Raw genomic sequence first — 26424 nt, forward strand, 5'->3', positions numbered from 1 at the left:
TTGGGTATCATCGTCACAACCATCGGCAGAACAATCTACCTCATCGCGCGTCTTGAAGAAAGGTCCACAGTCCGACGCCACATTAGCGGCTACTCGTCGTTTTTCGTACGCGACATAAATGTTTACAGCGAGTACGTTGTTTTTGCGATGCGACGTATTGAGATCTTTTAACACCGACGCTGACAATTTCATATTCGACGATTGATTTAACTTGAACGCCTTTACGTTCCCGTCGTCACCGTAGAATCCGGAGAATAGAACCTCTTTACTGTCAATAAGTCCAATCGCTTTGTCACCGCAATCAAATTCGCAATAATACTTTTGACCACACGCGAAATCATCTTTGAAAATTATCCTTACGGTTAAGTTATCACCGTCTTTGTCGAAATCGTGTTCAGATAAATCGACAACGTATGCAAAACTGTGTTTTAACTTAAAACACATAGGTGGCAGACGTTGGTTCCCGACACGTACGCGTATATCTTCTTCACTAACCGGAATCATGATGATGATGTTTACACTTCGTGCGCTTCTCAAAGAATAAACTAATTCGCGCGTTTACACTATATTTATATGAACATCCCCACCACATGAGCCACACCCTATTCACCCCTCCCCCTACCCGCCTACCGCCCAACACACGAACAACGTGGGAAAAACAACCATCTGATATAAAAATATCCTAACTGCATTTTGTATGATTTGAAACTACATCCATTCTTTTTAAAAAAAGTCAACAACGTTCTAAACCCGAATTCGTTAAACACTCTCCTCACCATTTGCAACATAATCCGATAGTAGATAAATCTATTACCACATCATGTCGCGGGCCTTGGAACCACTGCATTCGATAAACGTAACTAAATATCGTTCTTTTTCTTGTTTTCTTTAAAAGAAAACATTTTTAAAGAAAACAATAGTTAGTTACAGTTTTTTATTGAATGGGGGTTTAAAGTGTTTTTGTTTTGTGTTTTAGTGTAACTTTTTTTATGTTGTTTGTGTAATGTGTTGTAGTCCTTAAAAGGACTTTCTTTTTAAAAATCGGTTAAATTGAAAAATTCTTCTTGATGAATGACCGTTTTTTTCCTCTTCGTTGTCATTTTCATTGCGTTTGTTAGTCTTGTATAAAATAAAATAAAGAGAAGCGACATGACGGCCACGCAGATATCGATTGGTTTTAACGTAATCTTATTTTGAATTTTCATCCATGTCGTACGCGACCATCAGCGGTTGGGTATCATCGTCACAACCATCGGCAGAACAATCTACCTCATCGCGCGTCTTGAAGAAAGGTCCACAGTCCGACGCCACATTAGCGGCTACTCGTCGTTTTTCGTACGCGACATAAATGTTTACAGCGAGTACGTTGTTTTTGCGATGCGACGTATTGAGATCTTTTAACACCGACGCTGACAATTTCATATTCGACGATTGATTTAACTTGAACGCCTTTACGTTCCCGTCGTCACCGTAGAATCCGGAGAATAGAACCTCTTTACTGTCAATAAGTCCAATCGCTTTGTCACCGCAATCAAATTCGCAATAATACTTTTGACCACACGCGAAATCATCTTTGAAAATTATCCTTACGGTTAAGTTATCACCGTCTTTGTCGAAATCGTGTTCAGATAAATCGACAACGTATGCAAAACTGTGTTTTAACTTAAAACACATAGGTGCCAGACGTTGGTTCCCGACACGTACGCGTATATCTTCTTCACTAACCGGAATCATGATGATGATGTTTACACTTCGTGCGCTTCTCAAAGAATAAACTAATTCGCGCGTTTACACTATATTTATAAGAACATCCCCACCACATGAGCCACACCCTATTCACCCCTCCCCCTACCCGCCTACCACCCAACACACGAACAACGTGGGAAAAACAACTATCTGATATAAAAATATCCTAACTGCATTTTGTATGATTTGAAACTACATCCATTCTTTTTAAAAAAAGTCAACAACGTTCTAAACCCGAATTTGTTAAAAACTCTCCTCACCATTTGCAACATAATCCGATAATCCGATAATCCGATAGTAGATAAATCTATTACCACATCATGTCGCGGGCCTTGGAACCACTGCATTCAATAAACGTAACTAAATATCGTTCTTTTTCTTGTTTTCTTTAAAAGAAAACATTTTTAAAGAAAACAATAGTTAGTTACAGTTTTTTATTGAATGGGGGTTTAAAGTGTTTTTGTTTTGTGTTTTAGTGTAACTTTTTTTATGTTGTTTGTGTAATGTGTTGTAGTCCTTAAAAGGACTTTCTTTTTAAAAATCGGTTAAATTGAAAAATTCTTCTTGATGAATGACCGTTTTTTTCCTCTTCGTTGTCATTTTCATTGCGTTTGTTAGTCTTGTATAAAATAAAATAAAGAGAAGCGACATGACGGCCACGCAGATATCGATTGGTTTTAACGTAATCGTATTTTGAATTTTCATCCATGTCGTACGCGACCATCAGCGGTTGGGTATCATCGTCACAACCATCGGCAGAACAATCTACCTCATCGCGCGTCTTGAAGAAAAGTCCACAGTCCGACGCCACATTAGCGGCTACTCGTCGTTTTTCGTACGCGACATAAATGTTTACAGCGAGTACGTTGTTTTTGCGATGCGACGTATTGAGATCTTTTAACACCGACGCTGACAATTTCATATTCGACGATTGATTTAACTTGAACGCCTTTACGTTCCCGTCGTCACCGTAGAATCCGGAGAATAGAACCTCTTTACTGTCAATAAGTCCAATCGCTTTGTCACCGCAATCAAATTCGCAATAATACTTTTGACCACACGCGAAATCATCTTTGAAAATTATCCTTACGGTTAAGTTATCACCGTCTTTGTCGAAATCGTGTTCAGATAAATCGACAACGTATGCAAAACTGTGTTTTAACTTAAAACACATAGGTGGCAGACGTTGGTTCCCGACACGTACGCGTATATCTTCTTCACTAACCGGAATCATGATGATGATGTTTACACTTCGTGCGCTTCTCAAAGAATAAACTAATTCGCGCGTTTACACTATATTTATATGAACATCCCCACCACATGAGCCACACCCTATTCACCCCTCCCCCTACCCGCCTACCGCCCAACACACGAACAACGTCGGAAAAACAACCATCTGATATAAAAATATCCTAACTGCATTTTGTATGATTTGAAACTACATCCATTCTTTTAAAAAAAAGTCAACAACGTTCTAAACCCGAATTCGTTAAACACTCTCCTCACCATTTGCAACATAATCCGATAGTAGATAAATCTATTACCACATCATGTCGCGGGCCTTGGAACCACTGCATTCAATAAACGTAACTAAATATCGTTCTTTTTCTTGTTTTCTTTAAAAGAAAACATTTTTAAAGAAAACAATAGTTAGTTACAGTTTTTTATTGAATGGGGGTTTAAAGTGTTTTTGTTTTGTGTTTTAGTGTAACTTTTTTTATGTTGTTTGTGTAATGTGTTGTAGTCCTTAAAAGGACTTTCTTTTTAAAAATCGGTTAAATTGAAAAATTCTTCTTGATGAATGACCGTTTTTTTCCTCTTCGTTGTCATTTTCATTGCGTTTGTTAGTCTTGTATAAAATAAAATAAAGAGAAGCGACATGACGGCCACGCAGATATCGATTGGTTTTAACGTAATCGTATTTTGAATTTTCATCCATGTCGTACGCGACCATCAGCGGTTGGGTATCATCGTCACAACCATCGGCAGAACAATCTACCTCATCGCGCGTCTTGAAGAAAAGTCCACAGTCCGACGCCACATTAGCGGCTACTCGTCGTTTTTCGTACGCGACATAAATGTTTACAGCGAGTACGTTGTTTTTGCGATGCGACGTATTGAGATCTTTTAACACCGACGCTGACAATTTCATATTCGACGATTGATTTAACTTGAACGCCTTTACGTTCCCGTCGTCACCGTAGAATCCGGAGAATAGAACCTCTTTACTGTCAATAAGTCCAATCGCTTTGTCACCGCAATCAAATTCGCAATAATACTTTTGACCACACGCGAAATCATCTTTGAAAATTATCCTTACGGTTAAGTTATCACCGTCTTTGTCGAAATCGTGTTCAGATAAATCGACAACGTATGCAAAACTGTGTTTTAACTTAAAACACATAGGTGGCAGACGTTGGTTCCCGACACGTACGCGTATATCTTCTTCACTAACCGGAATCATGATGATGATGTTTACACTTCGTGCGCTTCTCAAAGAATAAACTAATTCGCGCGTTTACACTATATTTATAAGAACATCCCCACCACATGAGCCACACCCTATTCACCCCTCCCCCTACCCGCCTACCGCCCAACACACGAACAACGTCGGAAAAACAACCATCTGATATAAAAATATCCTAACTGCATTTTGTATGATTTGAAACTACATCCATTCTTTTAAAAAAAAGTCAACAACGTTCTAAACCCGAATTCGTTAAACACTCTCCTCACCATTTGCAACATAATCCGATAGTAGATAAATCTATTACCACATCATGTCGCGGGCCTTGGAACCACTGCATTCGATAAACGTAACTAAATATCGTTCTTTTTCTTGTTTTCTTTAAAAGAAAACATTTTTAAAGAAAACAATAGTTAGTTACAGTTTTTTATTGAATGGGGGTTTAAAGTGTTTTTGTTTTGTGTTTTAGTGTAACTTTTTTTATGTTGTTTGTGTAATGTGTTGTAGTCCTTAAAAGGACTTTCTTTTTAAAAATCGGTTAAATTGAAAAATTCTTCTTGATGAATGACCGTTTTTTTCCTCTTCGTTGTCATTTTCATTGCGTTTGTTAGTCTTGTATAAAATAAAATAAAGAGAAGCGACATGACGGCCACGCAGATATCGATTGGTTTTAACGTAATCTTATTTTGAATTTTCATCCATGTCGTACGCGACCATCAGCGGTTGGGTATCATCGTCACAACCATCGGCAGAACAATCTACCTCATCGCGCGTCTTGAAGAAAGGTCCACAGTCCGACGCCACATTAGCGGCTACTCGTCGTTTTTCGTACGCGACATAAATGTTTACAGCGAGTACGTTGTTTTTGCGATGCGACGTATTGAGATCTTTTAACACCGACGCTGACAATTTCATATTCGACGATTGATTTAACTTGAACGCCTTTACGTTCCCGTCGTCACCGTAGAATCCGGAGAATAGAACCTCTTTACTGTCAATAAGTCCAATCGCTTTGTCACCGCAATCAAATTCGCAATAATACTTTTGACCACACGCGAAATCATCTTTGAAAATTATCCTTACGGTTAAGTTATCACCGTCTTTGTCGAAATCGTGTTCAGATAAATCGACAACGTATGCAAAACTGTGTTTTAACTTAAAACACATAGGTGGCAGACGTTGGTTCCCGACACGTACGCGTATATCTTCTTCACTAACCGGAATCATGATGATGATGTTTACACTTCGTGCGCTTCTCAAAGAATAAACTAATTCGCGCGTTTACACTATATTTATATGAACATCCCCACCACATGAGCCACACCCTATTCACCCCTCCCCCTACCCGCCTACCGCCCAACACACGAACAACGTGGGAAAAACAACCATCTGATATAAAAATATCCTAACTGCATTTTGTATGATTTGAAACTACATCCATTCTTTTTAAAAAAAGTCAACAACGTTCTAAACCCGAATTCGTTAAACACTCTCCTCACCATTTGCAACATAATCCGATAGTAGATAAATCTATTACCACATCATGTCGCGGGCCTTGGAACCACTGCATTCGATAAACGTAACTAAATATCGTTCTTTTTCTTGTTTTCTTTAAAAGAAAACATTTTTAAAGAAAACAATAGTTAGTTACAGTTTTTTATTGAATGGGGGTTTAAAGTGTTTTTGTTTTGTGTTTTAGTGTAACTTTTTTTATGTTGTTTGTGTAATGTGTTGTAGTCCTTAAAAGGACTTTCTTTTTAAAAATCGGTTAAATTGAAAAATTCTTCTTGATGAATGACCGTTTTTTTCCTCTTCGTTGTCATTTTCATTGCGTTTGTTAGTCTTGTATAAAATAAAATAAAGAGAAGCGACATGACGGCCACGCAGATATCGATTGGTTTTAACGTAATCTTATTTTGAATTTTCATCCATGTCGTACGCGACCATCAGCGGTTGGGTATCATCGTCACAACCATCGGCAGAACAATCTACCTCATCGCGCGTCTTGAAGAAAGGTCCACAGTCCGACGCCACATTAGCGGCTACTCGTCGTTTTTCGTACGCGACATAAATGTTTACAGCGAGTACGTTGTTTTTGCGATGCGACGTATTGAGATCTTTTAACACCGACGCTGACAATTTCATATTCGACGATTGATTTAACTTGAACGCCTTTACGTTCCCGTCGTCACCGTAGAATCCGGAGAATAGAACCTCTTTACTGTCAATAAGTCCAATCGCTTTGTCACCGCAATCAAATTCGCAATAATACTTTTGACCACACGCGAAATCATCTTTGAAAATTATCCTTACGGTTAAGTTATCACCGTCTTTGTCGAAATCGTGTTCAGATAAATCGACAACGTATGCAAAACTGTGTTTTAACTTAAAACACATAGGTGCCAGACGTTGATTCCCGACACGTACGCGTATATCTTCTTCACTAACCGGAATCATGATGATGATGTTTACACTTCGTGCGCTTCTCAAAGAATAAACTAATTCGCGCGTTTACACTATATTTATAAGAACATCCCCACCACATGAGCCACACCCTATTCACCCCTCCCCCTACCCGCCTACCACCCAACACACGAACAACGTGGGAAAAACAACTATCTGATATAAAAATATCCTAACTGCATTTTGTATGATTTGAAACTACATCCATTCTTTTTAAAAAAAGTCAACAACGTTCTAAACCCGAATTTGTTAAAAACTCTCCTCACCATTTGCAACATAATCCGATAATCCGATAGTAGATAAATCTATTACCACATCATGTCGCGGGCCTTGGAACCACTGCATTCAATAAACGTAACTAAATATCGTTCTTTTTCTTGTTTTCTTTAAAAGAAAACATTTTTAAAGAAAACAATAGTTAGTTACAGTTTTTTATTGAATGGGGGTTTAAAGTGTTTTTGTTTTGTGTTTTAGTGTAACTTTTTTTATGTTGTTTGTGTAATGTGTTGTAGTCCTTAAAAGGACTTTCTTTTTAAAAATCGGTTAAATTGAAAAATTCTTCTTGATGAATGACCGTTTTTTTCCTCTTCGTTGTCATTTTCATTGCGTTTGTTAGTCTTGTATAAAATAAAATAAAGAGAAGCGACATGACGGCCACGCAGATATCGATTGGTTTTAACGTAATCGTATTTTGAATTTTCATCCATGTCGTACGCGACCATCAGCGGTTGGGTATCATCGTCACAACCATCGGCAGAACAATCTACCTCATCGCGCGTCTTGAAGAAAAGTCCACAGTCCGACGCCACATTAGCGGCTACTCGTCGTTTTTCGTACGCGACATAAATGTTTACAGCGAGTACGTTGTTTTTGCGATGCGACGTATTGAGATCTTTTAACACCGACGCTGACAATTTCATATTCGACGATTGATTTAACTTGAACGCCTTTACGTTCCCGTCGTCACCGTAGAATCCGGAGAATAGAACCTCTTTACTGTCAATAAGTCCAATCGCTTTGTCACCGCAATCAAATTCGCAATAATACTTTTGACCACACGCGAAATCATCTTTGAAAATTATCCTTACGGTTAAGTTATCACCGTCTTTGTCGAAATCGTGTTCAGATAAATCGACAACGTATGCAAAACTGTGTTTTAACTTAAAACACATAGGTGGCAGACGTTGGTTCCCGACACGTACGCGTATATCTTCTTCACTAACCGGAATCATGATGATGATGTTTACACTTCGTGCGCTTCTCAAAGAATAAACTAATTCGCGCGTTTACACTATATTTATATGAACATCCCCACCACATGAGCCACACCCTATTCACCCCTCCCCCTACCCGCCTACCGCCCAACACACGAACAACGTGGGAAAAACAACCATCTGATATAAAAATATCCTAACTGCATTTTGTATGATTTGAAACTACATCCATTCTTTTTAAAAAAAGTCAACAACGTTCTAAACCCGAATTCGTTAAACACTCTCCTCACCATTTGCAACATAATCCGATAGTAGATAAATCTATTACCACATCATGTCGCGGGCCTTGGAACCACTGCATTCGATAAACGTAACTAAATATCGTTCTTTTTCTTGTTTTCTTTAAAAGAAAACATTTTTAAAGAAAACAATAGTTAGTTACAGTTTTTTATTGAATGGGGGTTTAAAGTGTTTTTGTTTTGTGTTTTAGTGTAACTTTTTTTATGTTGTTTGTGTAATGTGTTGTAGTCCTTAAAAGGACTTTCTTTTTAAAAATCGGTTAAATTGAAAAATTCTTCTTGATGAATGACCGTTTTTTTCCTCTTCGTTGTCATTTTCATTGCGTTTGTTAGTCTTGTATAAAATAAAATAAAGAGAAGCGACATGACGGCCACGCAGATATCGATTGGTTTTAACGTAATCTTATTTTGAATTTTCATCCATGTCGTACGCGACCATCAGCGGTTGGGTATCATCGTCACAACCATCGGCAGAACAATCTACCTCATCGCGCGTCTTGAAGAAAGGTCCACAGTCCGACGCCACATTAGCGGCTACTCGTCGTTTTTCGTACGCGACATAAATGTTTACAGCGAGTACGTTGTTTTTGCGATGCGACGTATTGAGATCTTTTAACACCGACGCTGACAATTTCATATTCGACGATTGATTTAACTTGAACGCCTTTACGTTCCCGTCGTCACCGTAGAATCCGGAGAATAGAACCTCTTTACTGTCAATAAGTCCAATCGCTTTGTCACCGCAATCAAATTCGCAATAATACTTTTGACCACACGCGAAATCATCTTTGAAAATTATCCTTACGGTTAAGTTATCACCGTCTTTGTCGAAATCGTGTTCAGATAAATCGACAACGTATGCAAAACTGTGTTTTAACTTAAAACACATAGGTGCCAGACGTTGGTTCCCGACACGTACGCGTATATCTTCTTCACTAACCGGAATCATGATGATGATGTTTACACTTCGTGCGCTTCTCAAAGAATAAACTAATTCGCGCGTTTACACTATATTTATAAGAACATCCCCACCACATGAGCCACACCCTATTCACCCCTCCCCCTACCCGCCTACCACCCAACACACGAACAACGTGGGAAAAACAACTATCTGATATAAAAATATCCTAACTACATTTTGTATGATTTGAAACTACATCCATTCTTTTTAAAAAAAGTCAACAACGTTCTAAACCCGAATTTGTTAAAAACTCTCCTCACCATTTGCAACATAATCCGATAATCCGATAGTAGATAAATCTATTACCACATCATGTCGCGGGCCTTGGAACCACTGCATTCAATAAACGTAACTAAATATCGTTCTTTTTCTTGTTTTCTTTAAAAGAAAACATTTTTAAAGAAAACAATAGTTAGTTACAGTTTTTTATTGAATGGGGGTTTAAAGTGTTTTTGTTTTGTGTTTTAGTGTAACTTTTTTTATGTTGTTTGTGTAATGTGTTGTAGTCCTTAAAAGGACTTTCTTTTTAAAAATCGGTTAAATTGAAAAATTCTTCTTGATGAATGACCGTTTTTTTCCTCTTCGTTGTCATTTTCATTGCGTTTGTTAGTCTTGTATAAAATAAAATAAAGAGAAGCGACATGACGGCCACGCAGATATCGATTGGTTTTAACGTAATCGTATTTTGAATTTTCATCCATGTCGTACGCGACCATCAGCGGTTGGGTATCATCGTCACAACCATCGGCAGAACAATCTACCTCATCGCGCGTCTTGAAGAAAAGTCCACAGTCCGACGCCACATTAGCGGCTACTCGTCGTTTTTCGTACGCGACATAAATGTTTACAGCGAGTACGTTGTTTTTGCGATGCGACGTATTGAGATCTTTTAACACCGACGCTGACAATTTCATATTCGACGATTGATTTAACTTGAACGCCTTTACGTTCCCGTCGTCACCGTAGAATCCGGAGAATAGAACCTCTTTACTGTCAATAAGTCCAATCGCTTTGTCACCGCAATCAAATTCGCAATAATACTTTTGACCACACGCGAAATCATCTTTGAAAATTATCCTTACGGTTAAGTTATCACCGTCTTTGTCGAAATCGTGTTCAGATAAATCGACAACGTATGCAAAACTGTGTTTTAACTTAAAACACATAGGTGGCAGACGTTGGTTCCCGACACGTACGCGTATATCTTCTTCACTAACCGGAATCATGATGATGATGTTTACACTTCGTGCGCTTCTCAAAGAATAAACTAATTCGCGCGTTTACACTATATTTATAAGAACATCCCCACCACATGAGCCACACCCTATTCACCCCTCCCCCTACCCGCCTACCGCCCAACACACGAACAACGTCGGAAAAACAACCATCTGATATAAAAATATCCTAACTGCATTTTGTATGATTTGAAACTACATCCATTCTTTTAAAAAAAAGTCAACAACGTTCTAAACCCGAATTCGTTAAACACTCTCCTCACCATTTGCAACATAATCCGATAGTAGATAAATCTATTACCACATCATGTCGCGGGCCTTGGAACCACTGCATTCGATAAACGTAACTAAATATCGTTCTTTTTCTTGTTTTCTTTAAAAGAAAACATTTTTAAAGAAAACAATAGTTAGTTACAGTTTTTTATTGAATGGGGGTTTAAAGTGTTTTTGTTTTGTGTTTTAGTGTAACTTTTTTTATGTTGTTTGTGTAATGTGTTGTAGTCCTTAAAAGGACTTTCTTTTTAAAAATCGGTTAAATTGAAAAATTCTTCTTGATGAATGACCGTTTTTTTCCTCTTCGTTGTCATTTTCATTGCGTTTGTTAGTCTTGTATAAAATAAAATAAAGAGAAGCGACATGACGGCCACGCAGATATCGATTGGTTTTAACGTAATCTTATTTTGAATTTTCATCCATGTCGTACGCGACCATCAGCGGTTGGGTATCATCGTCACAACCATCGGCAGAACAATCTACCTCATCGCGCGTCTTGAAGAAAGGTCCACAGTCCGACGCCACATTAGCGGCTACTCGTCGTTTTTCGTACGCGACATAAATGTTTACAGCGAGTACGTTGTTTTTGCGATGCGACGTATTGAGATCTTTTAACACCGACGCTGACAATTTCATATTCGACGATTGATTTAACTTGAACGCCTTTACGTTCCCGTCGTCACCGTAGAATCCGGAGAATAGAACCTCTTTACTGTCAATAAGTCCAATCGCTTTGTCACCGCAATCAAATTCGCAATAATACTTTTGACCACACGCGAAATCATCTTTGAAAATTATCCTTACGGTTAAGTTATCACCGTCTTTGTCGAAATCGTGTTCAGATAAATCGACAACGTATGCAAAACTGTGTTTTAACTTAAAACACATAGGTGGCAGACGTTGGTTCCCGACACGTACGCGTATATCTTCTTCACTAACCGGAATCATGATGATGATGTTTACACTTCGTGCGCTTCTCAAAGAATAAACTAATTCGCGCGTTTACACTATATTTATATGAACATCCCCACCACATGAGCCACACCCTATTCACCCCTCCCCCTACCCGCCTACCGCCCAACACACGAACAACGTGGGAAAAACAACCATCTGATATAAAAATATCCTAACTGCATTTTGTATGATTTGAAACTACATCCATTCTTTTTAAAAAAAGTCAACAACGTTCTAAACCCGAATTCGTTAAACACTCTCCTCACCATTTGCAACATAATCCGATAGTAGATAAATCTATTACCACATCATGTCGCGGGCCTTGGAACCACTGCATTCGATAAACGTAACTAAATATCGTTCTTTTTCTTGTTTTCTTTAAAAGAAAACATTTTTAAAGAAAACAATAGTTAGTTACAGTTTTTTATTGAATGGGGGTTTAAAGTGTTTTTGTTTTGTGTTTTAGTGTAACTTTTTTTATGTTGTTTGTGTAATGTGTTGTAGTCCTTAAAAGGACTTTCTTTTTAAAAATCGGTTAAATTGAAAAATTCTTCTTGATGAATGACCGTTTTTTTCCTCTTCGTTGTCATTTTCATTGCGTTTGTTAGTCTTGTATAAAATAAAATAAAGAGAAGCGACATGACGGCCACGCAGATATCGATTGGTTTTAACGTAATCTTATTTTGAATTTTCATCCATGTCGTACGCGACCATCAGCGGTTGGGTATCATCGTCACAACCATCGGCAGAACAATCTACCTCATCGCGCGTCTTGAAGAAAGGTCCACAGTCCGACGCCACATTAGCGGCTACTCGTCGTTTTTCGTACGCGACATAAATGTTTACAGCGAGTACGTTGTTTTTGCGATGCGACGTATTGAGATCTTTTAACACCGACGCTGACAATTTCATATTCGACGATTGATTTAACTTGAACGCCTTTACGTTCCCGTCGTCACCGTAGAATCCGGAGAATAGAACCTCTTTACTGTCAATAAGTCCAATCGCTTTGTCACCGCAATCAAATTCGCAATAATACTTTTGACCACACGCGAAATCATCTTTGAAAATTATCCTTACGGTTAAGTTATCACCGTCTTTGTCGAAATCGTGTTCAGATAAATCGACAACGTATGCAAAACTGTGTTTTAACTTAAAACACATAGGTGCCAGACGTTGGTTCCCGACACGTACGCGTATATCTTCTTCACTAACCGGAATCATGATGATGATGTTTACACTTCGTGCGCTTCTCAAAGAATAAACTAATTCGCGCGTTTACACTATATTTATAAGAACATCCCCACCACATGAGCCACACCCTATTCACCCCTCCCCCTACCCGCCTACCACCCAACACACGAACAACGTGGGAAAAACAACTATCTGATATAAAAATATCCTAACTGCATTTTGTATGATTTGAAACTACATCCATTCTTTTTAAAAAAAGTCAACAACGTTCTAAACCCGAATTTGTTAAAAACTCTCCTCACCATTTGCAACATAATCCGATAATCCGATAGTAGATAAATCTATTACCACATCATGTCGCGGGCCTTGGAACCACTGCATTCAATAAACGTAACTAAATATCGTTCTTTTTCTTGTTTTCTTTAAAAGAAAACATTTTTAAAGAAAACAATAGTTAGTTACAGTTTTTTATTGAATGGGGGTTTAAAGTGTTTTTGTTTTGTGTTTTAGTGTAACTTTTTTTATGTTGTTTGTGTAATGTGTTGTAGTCCTTAAAAGGACTTTCTTTTTAAAAATCGGTTAAATTGAAAAATTCTTCTTGATGAATGACCGTTTTTTTCCTCTTCGTTGTCATTTTCATTGCGTTTGTTAGTCTTGTATAAAATAAAATAAAGAGAAGCGACATGACGGCCACGCAGATATCGATTGGTTTTAACGTAATCGTATTTTGAATTTTCATCCATGTCGTACGCGACCATCAGCGGTTGGGTATCATCGTCACAACCATCGGCAGAACAATCTACCTCATCGCGCGTCTTGAAGAAAAGTCCACAGTCCGACGCCACATTAGCGGCTACTCGTCGTTTTTCGTACGCGACATAAATGTTTACAGCGAGTACGTTGTTTTTGCGATGCGACGTATTGAGATCTTTTAACACCGACGCTGACAATTTCATATTCGACGATTGATTTAACTTGAACGCCTTTACGTTCCCGTCGTCACCGTAGAATCCGGAGAATAGAACCTCTTTACTGTCAATAAGTCCAATCGCTTTGTCACCGCAATCAAATTCGCAATAATACTTTTGACCACACGCGAAATCATCTTTGAAAATTATCCTTACGGTTAAGTTATCACCGTCTTTGTCGAAATCGTGTTCAGATAAATCGACAACGTATGCAAAACTGTGTTTTAACTTAAAACACATAGGTGGCAGACGTTGGTTCCCGACACGTACGCGTATATCTTCTTCACTAACCGGAATCATGATGATGATGTTTACACTTCGTGCGCTTCTCAAAGAATAAACTAATTCGCGCGTTTACACTATATTTATATGAACATCCCCACCACATGAGCCACACCCTATTCACCCCTCCCCCTACCCGCCTACCGCCCAACACACGAACAACGTGGGAAAAACAACCATCTGATATAAAAATATCCTAACTGCATTTTGTATGATTTGAAACTACATCCATTCTTTTTAAAAAAAGTCAACAACGTTCTAAACCCGAATTCGTTAAACACTCTCCTCACCATTTGCAACATAATCCGATAGTAGATAAATCTATTACCACATCATGTCGCGGGCCTTGGAACCACTGCATTCGATAAACGTAACTAAATATCGTTCTTTTTCTTGTTTTCTTTAAAAGAAAACATTTTTAAAGAAAACAATAGTTAGTTACAGTTTTTTATTGAATGGGGGTTTAAAGTGTTTTTGTTTTGTGTTTTAGTGTAACTTTTTTTATGTTGTTTGTGTAATGTGTTGTAGTCCTTAAAAGGACTTTCTTTTTAAAAATCGGTTAAATTGAAAAATTCTTCTTGATGAATGACCGTTTTTTTCCTCTTCGTTGTCATTTTCATTGCGTTTGTTAGTCTTGTATAAAATAAAATAAAGAGAAGCGACATGACGGCCACGCAGATATCGATTGGTTTTAACGTAATCTTATTTTGAATTTTCATCCATGTCGTACGCGACCATCAGCGGTTGGGTATCATCGTCACAACCATCGGCAGAACAATCTACCTCATCGCGCGTCTTGAAGAAAGGTCCACAGTCCGACGCCACATTAGCGGCTACTCGTCGTTTTTCGTACGCGACATAAATGTTTACAGCGAGTACGTTGTTTTTGCGATGCGACGTATTGAGATCTTTTAACACCGACGCTGACAATTTCATATTCGACGATTGATTTAACTTGAACGCCTTTACGTTCCCGTCGTCACCGTAGAATCCGGAGAATAGAACCTCTTTACTGTCAATAAGTCCAATCGCTTTGTCACCGCAATCAAATTCGCAATAATACTTTTGACCACACGCGAAATCATCTTTGAAAATTATCCTTACGGTTAAGTTATCACCGTCTTTGTCGAAATCGTGTTCAGATAAATCGACAACGTATGCAAAACTGTGTTTTAACTTAAAACACATAGGTGGCAGACGTTGGTTCCCGACACGTACGCGTATATCTTCTTCACTAACCGGAATCATGATGATGATGTTTACACTTCGTGCGCTTCTCAAAGAATAAACTAATTCGCGCGTTTACACTATATTTATATGAACATCCCCACCACATGAGCCACACCCTATTCACCCCTCCCCCTACCCGCCTACCGCCCAACACACGAACAACGTGGGAAAAACAACCATCTGATATAAAAATATCCTAACTGCATTTTGTATGATTTGAAACTACATCCATTCTTTTTAAAAAAAGTCAACAACGTTCTAAACCCGAATTCGTTAAACACTCTCCTCACCATTTGCAACATAATCCGATAGTAGATAAATCTATTACCACATCATGTCGCGGGCCTTGGAACCACTGCATTCGATAAACGTAACTAAATATCGTTCTTTTTCTTGTTTTCTTTAAAAGAAAACATTTTTAAAGAAAACAATAGTTAGTTACAGTTTTTTATTGAATGGGGGTTTAAAGTGTTTTTGTTTTGTGTTTTAGTGTAACTTTTTTTATGTTGTTTGTGTAATGTGTTGTAGTCCTTAAAAGGACTTTCTTTTTAAAAATCGGTTAAATTGAAAAATTCTTCTTGATGAATGACCGTTTTTTTCCTCTTCGTTGTCATTTTCATTGCGTTTGTTAGTCTTGTATAAAATAAAATAAAGAGAAGCGACATGACGGCCACGCAGATATCGATTGGTTTTAACGTAATCTTATTTTGAATTTTCATCCATGTCGTACGCGACCATCAGCGGTTGGGTATCATCGTCACAACCATCGGCAGAACAATCTACCTCATCGCGCGTCTTGAAGAAAGGTCCACAGTCCGACGCCACATTAGCGGCTACTCGTCGTTTTTCGTACGCGACATAAATGTTTACAGCGAGTACGTTGTTTTTGCGATGCGACGTATTGAGATCTTTTAACACCGACGCTGACAATTTCATATTCGACGATTGATTTAACTTGAACGCCTTTACGTTCCCGTCGTCACCGTAGAATCCGGAGAATAGAACCTCTTTACTGTCAATAAGTCCAATCGCTTTGTCACCGCAATCAAATTCGCAATAATACTTTTGACCACACGCGAAATCATCTTTGAAAATTATCCTTACGGTTAAGTTATCACCGTCTTTGTCGAAATCGTGTTCAGATAAATCGACAACGTATGCAAAACTGTGTTTTAACTTAAAACACATAGGTGCCAGACGTTGGTTCCCGACACGTACGCGTATATCTTCTTCACTAACCGGAATCATGATGATGATGTTTACACTTCGTGCGCTTCTCAAAGAATAAACTAATTCGCGCGTTTACACTATATTTATAAGAACATCCCCACCACATGAGCCACACCCTATTCACCCCTCCCCCTACCCGCCTACCACCCAACACACGAACAACGTGGGAAAAACAACTATCTGATATAAAAATATCCTAACTGCATTTTGTATGATTTGAAACTACATCCATTCTTTTTAAAAAAAGTCAACAACGTTCTAAACCCGAATTTGTTAAAAACTCTCCTCACCATTTGCAACATAATCCGATAATCCGATAATCCGATAGTAGATAAATCTATTACCACATCATGTCGCGGGCCTTGGAACCACTGCATTCAATAAACGTAACTAAATATCGTTCTTTTTCTTGTTTTCTTTAAAAGAAAACATTTTTAAAGAAAACAATAGTTAGTTACAGTTTTTTATTGAATGGGGGTTTAAAGTGTTTTTGTTTTGTGTTTTAGTGTAACTTTTTTTATGTTGTTTGTGTAATGTGTTGTAGTCCTTAAAAGGACTTTCTTTTTAAAAATCGGTTAAATTGAAAAATTCTTCTTGATGAATGACCGTTTTTTTCCTCTTCGTTGTCATTTTCATTGCGTTTGTTAGTCTTGTATAAAATAAAATAAAGAGAAGCGACATGACGGCCACGCAGATATCGATTGGTTTTAACGTAATCGTATTTTGAATTTTCATCCATGTCGTACGCGACCATCAGCGGTTGGGTATCATCGTCACAACCATCGGCAGAACAATCTACCTCATCGCGCGTCTTGAAGAAAAGTCCACAGTCCGACGCCACATTAGCGGCTACTCGTCGTTTTTCGTACGCGACATAAATGTTTACAGCGAGTACGTTGTTTTTGCGATGCGACGTATTGAGATCTTTTAACACCGACGCTGACAATTTCATATTCGACGATTGATTTAACTTGAACGCCTTTACGTTCCCGTCGTCACCGTAGAATCCGGAGAATAGAACCTCTTTACTGTCAATAAGTCCAATCGCTTTGTCACCGCAATCAAATTCGCAATAATACTTTTGACCACACGCGAAATCATCTTTGAAAATTATCCTTACGGTTAAGTTATCACCGTCTTTGTCGAAATCGTGTTCAGATAAATCGACAACGTATGCAAAACTGTGTTTTAACTTAAAACACATAGGTGGCAGACGTTGGTTCCCGACACGTACGCGTATATCTTCTTCACTAACCGGAATCATGATGATGATGTTTACACTTCGTGCGCTTCTCAAAGAATAAACTAATTCGCGCGTTTACACTATATTTATATGAACATCCCCACCACATGAGCCACACCCTATTCACCCCTCCCCCTACCCGCCTACCGCCCAACACACGAACAACGTCGGAAAAACAACCATCTGATATAAAAATATCCTAACTGCATTTTGTATGATTTGAAACTACATCCATTCTTTTAAAAAAAAGTCAACAACGTTCTAAACCCGAATTCGTTAAACACTCTCCTCACCATTTGCAACATAATCCGATAGTAGATAAATCTATTACCACATCATGTCGCGGGCCTTGGAACCACTGCATTCAATAAACGTAACTAAATATCGTTCTTTTTCTTGTTTTCTTTAAAAGAAAACATTTTTAAAGAAAACAATAGTTAGTTACAGTTTTTTATTGAATGGGGGTTTAAAGTGTTTTTGTTTTGTGTTTTAGTGTAACTTTTTTTATGTTGTTTGTGTAATGTGTTGTAGTCCTTAAAAGGACTTTCTTTTTAAAAATCGGTTAAATTGAAAAATTCTTCTTGATGAATGACCGTTTTTTTCCTCTTCGTTGTCATTTTCATTGCGTTTGTTAGTCTTGTATAAAATAAAATAAAGAGAAGCGACATGACGGCCACGCAGATATCGATTGGTTTTAACGTAATCGTATTTTGAATTTTCATCCATGTCGTACGCGACCATCAGCGGTTGGGTATCATCGTCACAACCATCGGCAGAACAATCTACCTCATCGCGCGTCTTGAAGAAAAGTCCACAGTCCGACGCCACATTAGCGGCTACTCGTCGTTTTTCGTACGCGACATAAATGTTTACAGCGAGTACGTTGTTTTTGCGATGCGACGTATTGAGATCTTTTAACACCGACGCTGACAATTTCATATTCGACGATTGATTTAACTTGAACGCCTTTACGTTCCCGTCGTCACCGTAGAATCCGGAGAATAGAACCTCTTTACTGTCAATAAGTCCAATCGCTTTGTCACCGCAATCAAATTCGCAATAATACTTTTGACCACACGCGAAATCATCTTTGAAAATTATCCTTACGGTTAAGTTATCACCGTCTTTGTCGAAATCGTGTTCAGATAAATCGACAACGTATGCAAAACTGTGTTTTAACTTAAAACACATAGGTGGCAGACGTTGGTTCCCGACACGTACGCGTATATCTTCTTCACTAACCGGAATCATGATGATGATGTTTACACTTCGTGCGCTTCTCAAAGAATAAACTAATTCGCGCGTTTACACTATATTTATATGAACATCCCCACCACATGAGCCACACCCTATTCACCCCTCCCCCTACCCGCCTACCGCCCAACACACGAACAACGTCGGAAAAACAACCATCTGATATAAAAATATCCTAACTGCATTTTGTATGATTTGAAACTACATCCATTCTTTTAAAAAAAAGTCAACAACGTTCTAAACCCGAATTCGTTAAACACTCTCCTCACCATTTGCAACATAATCCGATAGTAGATAAATCTATTACCACATCATGTCGCGGGCCTTGGAACCACTGCATTCAATAAACGTAACTAAATATCGTTCTTTTTCTTGTTTTCTTTAAAAGAAAACATTTTTAAAGAAAACAATAGTTAGTTACAGTTTTTTATTGAATGGGGGTTTAAAGTGTTTTTGTTTTGTGTTTTAGTGTAACTTTTTTTATGTTGTTTGTGTAATGTGTTGTAGTCCTTAAAAGGACTTTCTTTTTAAAAATCGGTTAAATTGAAAAATTCTTCTTGATGAATGACCGTTTTTTTCCTCTTCGTTGTCATTTTCATTGCGTTTGTTAGTCTTGTATAAAATAAAATAAAGAGAAGCGACATGACGGCCACGCAGATATCGATTGGTTTTAACGTAATCGTATTTTGAATTTTCATCCATGTCGTACGCGACCATCAGCGGTTGGGTATCATCGTCACAACCATCGGCAGAACAATCTACCTCATCGCGCGTCTTGAAGAAAAGTCCACAGTCCGACGCCACATTAGCGGCTACTCGTCGTTTTTCGTACGCGACATAAATGTTTACAGCGAGTACGTTGTTTTTGCGATGCGACGTATTGAGATCTTTTAACACCGACGCTGACAATTTCATATTCGACGATTGATTTAACTTGAACGCCTTTACGTTCCCGTCGTCACCGTAGAATCCGGAGAATAGAACCTCTTTACTGTCAATAAGTCCAATCGCTTTGTCACCGCAATCAAATTCGCAATAATACTTTTGACCACACGCGAAATCATCTTTGAAAATTATCCTTACGGTTAAGTTATCACCGTCTTTGTCGAAATCGTGTTCAGATAAATCGACAACGTATGCAAAACTGTGTTTTAACTTAAAACACATAGGTGGCAGACGTTGGTTCCCGACACGTACGCGTATATCTTCTTCACTAACCGGAATCATGATGATGATGTTTACACTTCGTGCGCTTCTCAAAGAATAAACTAATTCGCGCGTTTACACTATATTTATATGAACATCCCCACCACATGAGCCACACCCTATTCACCCCTCCCCCTACCCGCCTACCGCCCAACACACGAACAACGTCGGAAAAACAACCATCTGATATAAAAATATCCTAACTGCATTTTGTATGATTTGAAACTACATCCATTCTTTTAAAAAAAAGTCAACAACGTTCTAAACCCGAATTCGTTAAACACTCTCCTCACCATTTGCAACATAATCCGATAGTAGATAAATCTATTACCACATCATGTCGCGGGCCTTGGAACCACTGCATTCGATAAACGTAACTAAATATCGTTCTTTTTCTTGTTTTCTTTAAAAGAAAACATTTTTAAAGAAAACAATAGTTAGTTACAGTTTTTTATTGAATGGGGGTTTAAAGTGTTTTTGTTTTGTGTTTTAGTGTAACTTTTTTTATGTTGTTTGTGTAATGTGTTGTAGTCCTTAAAAGGACTTTCTTTTTAAAAATCGGTTAAATTGAAAAATTCTTCTTGATGAATGACCGTTTTTTTCCTCTTCGTTGTCATTTTCATTGCGTTTGTTAGTCTTGTATAAAATAAAATAAAGAGAAGCGACATGACGGCCACGCAGATATCGATTGGTTTTAACGTAATCGTATTTTGAATTTTCATCCATGTCGTACGCGACCATCAGCGGTTGGGTATCATCGTCACAACCATCGGCAGAACAATCTACCTCATCGCGCGTCTTGAAGAAAAGTCCACAGTCCGACGCCACATTAGCGGCTACTCGTCGTTTTTCGTACGCGACATAAATGTTTACAGCGAGTACGTTGTTTTTGCGATGCGACGTATTGAGATCTTTTAACACCGACGCTGACAATTTCATATTCGACGATTGATTTAACTTGAACGCCTTTACGTTCCCGTCGTCACCGTAGAATCCGGAGAATAGAACCTCTTTACTGTCAATAAGTCCAATCGCTTTGTCACCGCAATCAAATTCGCAATAATACTTTTGACCACACGCGAAATCATCTTTGAAAATTATCCTTACGGTTAAGTTATCACCGTCTTTGTCGAAATCGTGTTCAGATAAATCGACAACGTATGCAAAACTGTGTTTTAACTTAAAACACATAGGTGGCAGACGTTGGTTCCCGACACGTACGCGTATATCTTCTTCACTAACCGGAATCATGATGATGATGTTTACACTTCGTGCGCTTCTCAAAGAATAAACTAATTCGCGCGTTTACACTATATTTATAAGAACATCCCCACCACATGAGCCACACCCTATTCACCCCTCCCCCTACCCGCCTACCGCCCAACACACGAACAACGTGGGAAAAACAACCATCTGATATAAAAATATCCTAACTGCATTTTGTATGATTTGAAACTACATCCATTCTTTTTAAAAAAAAGTCAACAACGTTCTAAACCCGAATTCGTTAAACACTCTCCTCACCATTTGCAACATAATCCGATAGTAGATAAATCTATTACCACATCATGTCGCGGGCCTTGGAACCACTGCATTCGATAAACGTAACTAAATATCGTTCTTTTTCTTGTTTTCTTTAAAAGAAAACATTTTTAAAGAAAACAATAGTTAGTTACAGTTTTTTATTGAATGGGGGTTTAAAGTGTTTTTGTTTTGTGTTTTAGTGTAACTTTTTTTATGTTGTTTGTGTAATGTGTTGTAGTCCTTAAAAGGACTTTCTTTTTAAAAATCGGTTAAATTGAAAAATTCTTCTTGATGAATGACCGTTTTTTTCCTCTTCGTTGTCATTTTCATTGCGTTTGTTAGTCTTGTATAAAATAAAATAAAGAGAAGCGACATGACGGCCACGCAGATATCGATTGGTTTTAACGTAATCTTATTTTGAATTTTCATCCATGTCGTACGCGACCATCAGCGGTTGGGTATCATCGTCACAACCATCGGCAGAACAATCTACCTCATCGCGCGTCTTGAAGAAAGGTCCACAGTCCGACGCCACATTAGCGGCTACTCGTCGTTTTTCGTACGCGACATAAATGTTTACAGCGAGTACGTTGTTTTTGCGATGCGACGTATTGAGATCTTTTAACACCGACGCTGACAATTTCATATTCGACGATTGATTTAACTTGAACGCCTTTACGTTCCCGTCGTCACCGTAGAATCCGGAGAATAGAACCTCTTTACTGTCAATAAGTCCAATCGCTTTGTCACCGCAATCAAATTCGCAATAATACTTTTGACCACACGCGAAATCATCTTTGAAAATTATCCTTACGGTTAAGTTATCACCGTCTTTGTCGAAATCGTGTTCAGATAAATCGACAACGTATGCAAAACTGTGTTTTAACTTAAAACACATAGGTGGCAGACGTTGGTTCCCGACACGTACGCGTATATCTTCTTCACTAACCGGAATCATGATGATGATGTTTACACTTCGTGCGCTTCTCAAAGAAACGCGCGTTTACACTATATTTATAAGAACATCCCCACCACATCAGCCACACCCTATTCACCCCTCCCCCTACCCGCCTACCGCCCAACACACGAACAACGTCGGAAAAACAACCATCTGATATAAAAATATCCTAACTGCATTTTGTATGATTTGAAACTACATCCATTCTTTTAAAAAAAAGTCAACAACGTTCTAAACCCGAATTCGTTAAACACTCTCCTCACCATTTGCAACATAATCCGATAGTAGATAAATCTATTACCACATCATGTCGCGGGCCTTGGAACCACTGCATTCGATAAACGTAACTAAATATCGTTCTTTTTCTTGTTTTCTTTAAAAGAAAACATTTTTAAAGAAAACAATAGTTAGTTACAGTTTTTTATTGAATGGGGGTTTAAAGTGTTTTTGTTTTGTGTTTTAGTGTAACTTTTTTTATGTTGTTTGTGTAATGTGTTGTAGTCCTTAAAAGGACTTTCTTTTTAAAAATCGGTTAAATTGAAAAATTCTTCTTGATGAATGACCGTTTTTTTCCTCTTCGTTGTCATTTTCATTGCGTTTGTTAGTCTTGTATAAAATAAAATAAAGAGAAGCGACATGACGGCCACGCAGATATCGATTGGTTTTAACGTAATCTTATTTTGAATTTTCATCCATGTCGTACGCGACCATCAGCGGTTGGGTATCATCGTCACAACCATCGGCAGAACAATCTACCTCATCGCGCGTCTTGAAGAAAGGTCCACAGTCCGACGCCACATTAGCGGCTACTCGTCGTTTTTCGTACGCGACATAAATGTTTACAGCGAGTACGTTGTTTTTGCGATGCGACGTATTGAGATCTTTTAACACCGACGCTGACAATTTCATATTCGACGATTGATTTAACTTGAACGCCTTTACGTTCCCGTCGTCACCGTAGAATCCGGAGAATAGAACCTCTTTACTGTCAATAAGTCCAATCGCTTTGTCACCGCAATCAAATTCGCAATAATACTTTTGACCACACGCGAAATCATCTTTGAAAATTATCCTTACGGTTAAGTTATCACCGTCTTTGTCGAAATCGTGTTCAGATAAATCGACAACGTATGCAAAACTGTGTTTTAACTTAAAACACATAGGTGGCAGACGTTGGTTCCCGACACGTACGCGTATATCTTCTTCACTAACCGGAATCATGATGATGATGTTTACACTTCGTGCGCTTCTCAAAGAATAAACTAATTCGCGCGTTTACACTATATTTATATGAACATCCCCACCACATGAGCCACACCCTATTCACCCCTCCCCCTACCCGCCTACCGCCCAACACACGAACAACGTGGGAAAAACAACCATCTGATATAAAAATATCCTAACTGCATTTTGTATGATTTGAAACTACATCCATTCTTTTTAAAAAAAGTCAACAACGTTCTAAACCCGAATTCGTTAAACACTCTCCTCACCATTTGCAACATAATCCGATAGTAGATAAATCTATTACCACATCATGTCGCGGGCCTTGGAACCACTGCATTCGATAAACGTAACTAAATATCGTTCTTTTTCTTGTTTTCTTTAAAAGAAAACATTTTTAAAGAAAACAATAGTTAGTTACAGTTTTTTATTGAATGGGGGTTTAAAGTGTTTTTGTTTTGTGTTTTAGTGTAACTTTTTTTATGTTGTTTGTGTAATGTGTTGTAGTCCTTAAAAGGACTTTCTTTTTAAAAATCGGTTAAATTGAAAAATTCTTCTTGATGAATGACCGTTTTTTTCCTCTTCGTTGTCATTTTCATTGCGTTTGTTAGTCTTGTATAAAATAAAATAAAGAGAAGCGACATGACGGCCACGCAGATATCGATTGGTTTTAACGTAATCTTATTTTGAATTTTCATCCATGTCGTACGCGACCATCAGCGGTTGGGTATCATCGTCACAACCATCGGCAGAACAATCTACCTCATCGCGCGTCTTGAAGAAAGGTCCACAGTCCGACGCCACATTAGCGGCTACTCGTCGTTTTTCGTACGCGACATAAATGTTTACAGCGAGTACGTTGTTTTTGCGATGCGACGTATTGAGATCTTTTAACACCGACGCTGACAATTTCATATTCGACGATTGATTTAACTTGAACGCCTTTACGTTCCCGTCGTCACCGTAGAATCCGGAGAATAGAACCTCTTTACTGTCAATAAGTCCAATCGCTTTGTCACCGCAATCAAATTCGCAATAATACTTTTGACCACACGCGAAATCATCTTTGAAAATTATCCTTACGGTTAAGTTATCACCGTCTTTGTCGAAATCGTGTTCAGATAAATCGACAACGTATGCAAAACTGTGTTTTAACTTAAAACACATAGGTGCCAGACGTTGGTTCCCGACACGTACGCGTATATCTTCTTCACTAACCGGAATCATGATGATGATGTTTACACTTCGTGCGCTTCTCAAAGAATAAACTAATTCGCGCGTTTACACTATATTTATAAGAACATCCCCACCACATGAGCCACACCCTATTCACCCCTCCCCCTACCCGCCTACCACCCAACACACGAACAACGTGGGAAAAACAACTATCTGATATAAAAATATCCTAACTGCATTTTGTATGATTTGAAACTACATCCATTCTTTTTAAAAAAAGTCAACAACGTTCTAAACCCGAATTTGTTAAAAACTCTCCTCACCATTTGCAACATAATCCGATAATCCGATAGTAGATAAATCTATTACCACATCATGTCGCGGGCCTTGGAACCACTGCATTCAATAAACGTAACTAAATATCGTTCTTTTTCTTGTTTTCTTTAAAAGAAAACATTTTTAAAGAAAACAATAGTTAGTTACAGTTTTTTATTGAATGGGGGTTTAAAGTGTTTTTGTTTTGTGTTTTAGTGTAACTTTTTTTATGTTGTTTGTGTAATGTGTTGTAGTCCTTAAAAGGACTTTCTTTTTAAAAATCGGTTAAATTGAAAAATTCTTCTTGATGAATGACCGTTTTTTTCCTCTTCGTTGTCATTTTCATTGCGTTTGTTAGTCTTGTATAAAATAAAATAAAGAGAAGCGACATGACGGCCACGCAGATATCGATTGGTTTTAACGTAATCGTATTTTGAATTTTCATCCATGTCGTACGCGACCATCAGCGGTTGGGTATCATCGTCACAACCATCGGCAGAACAATCTACCTCATCGCGCGTCTTGAAGAAAAGTCCACAGTCCGACGCCACATTAGCGGCTACTCGTCGTTTTTCGTACGCGACATAAATGTTTACAGCGAGTACGTTGTTTTTGCGATGCGACGTATTGAGATCTTTTAACACCGACGCTGACAATTTCATATTCGACGATTGATTTAACTTGAACGCCTTTACGTTCCCGTCGTCACCGTAGAATCCGGAGAATAGAACCTCTTTACTGTCAATAAGTCCAATCGCTTTGTCACCGCAATCAAATTCGCAATAATACTTTTGACCACACGCGAAATCATCTTTGAAAATTATCCTTACGGTTAAGTTATCACCGTCTTTGTCGAAATCGTGTTCAGATAAATCGACAACGTATGCAAAACTGTGTTTTAACTTAAAACACATAGGTGGCAGACGTTGGTTCCCGACACGTACGCGTATATCTTCTTCACTAACCGGAATCATGATGATGATGTTTACACTTCGTGCGCTTCTCAAA

The sequence above is a fragment of the Lycorma delicatula genome, chromosome 1, assembly GCF_047948215.1.
Source record: "Lycorma delicatula isolate Av1 chromosome 1, ASM4794821v1, whole genome shotgun sequence".
NCBI classification, from domain to species: domain Eukaryota; kingdom Metazoa; phylum Arthropoda; class Insecta; order Hemiptera; family Fulgoridae; genus Lycorma; species Lycorma delicatula.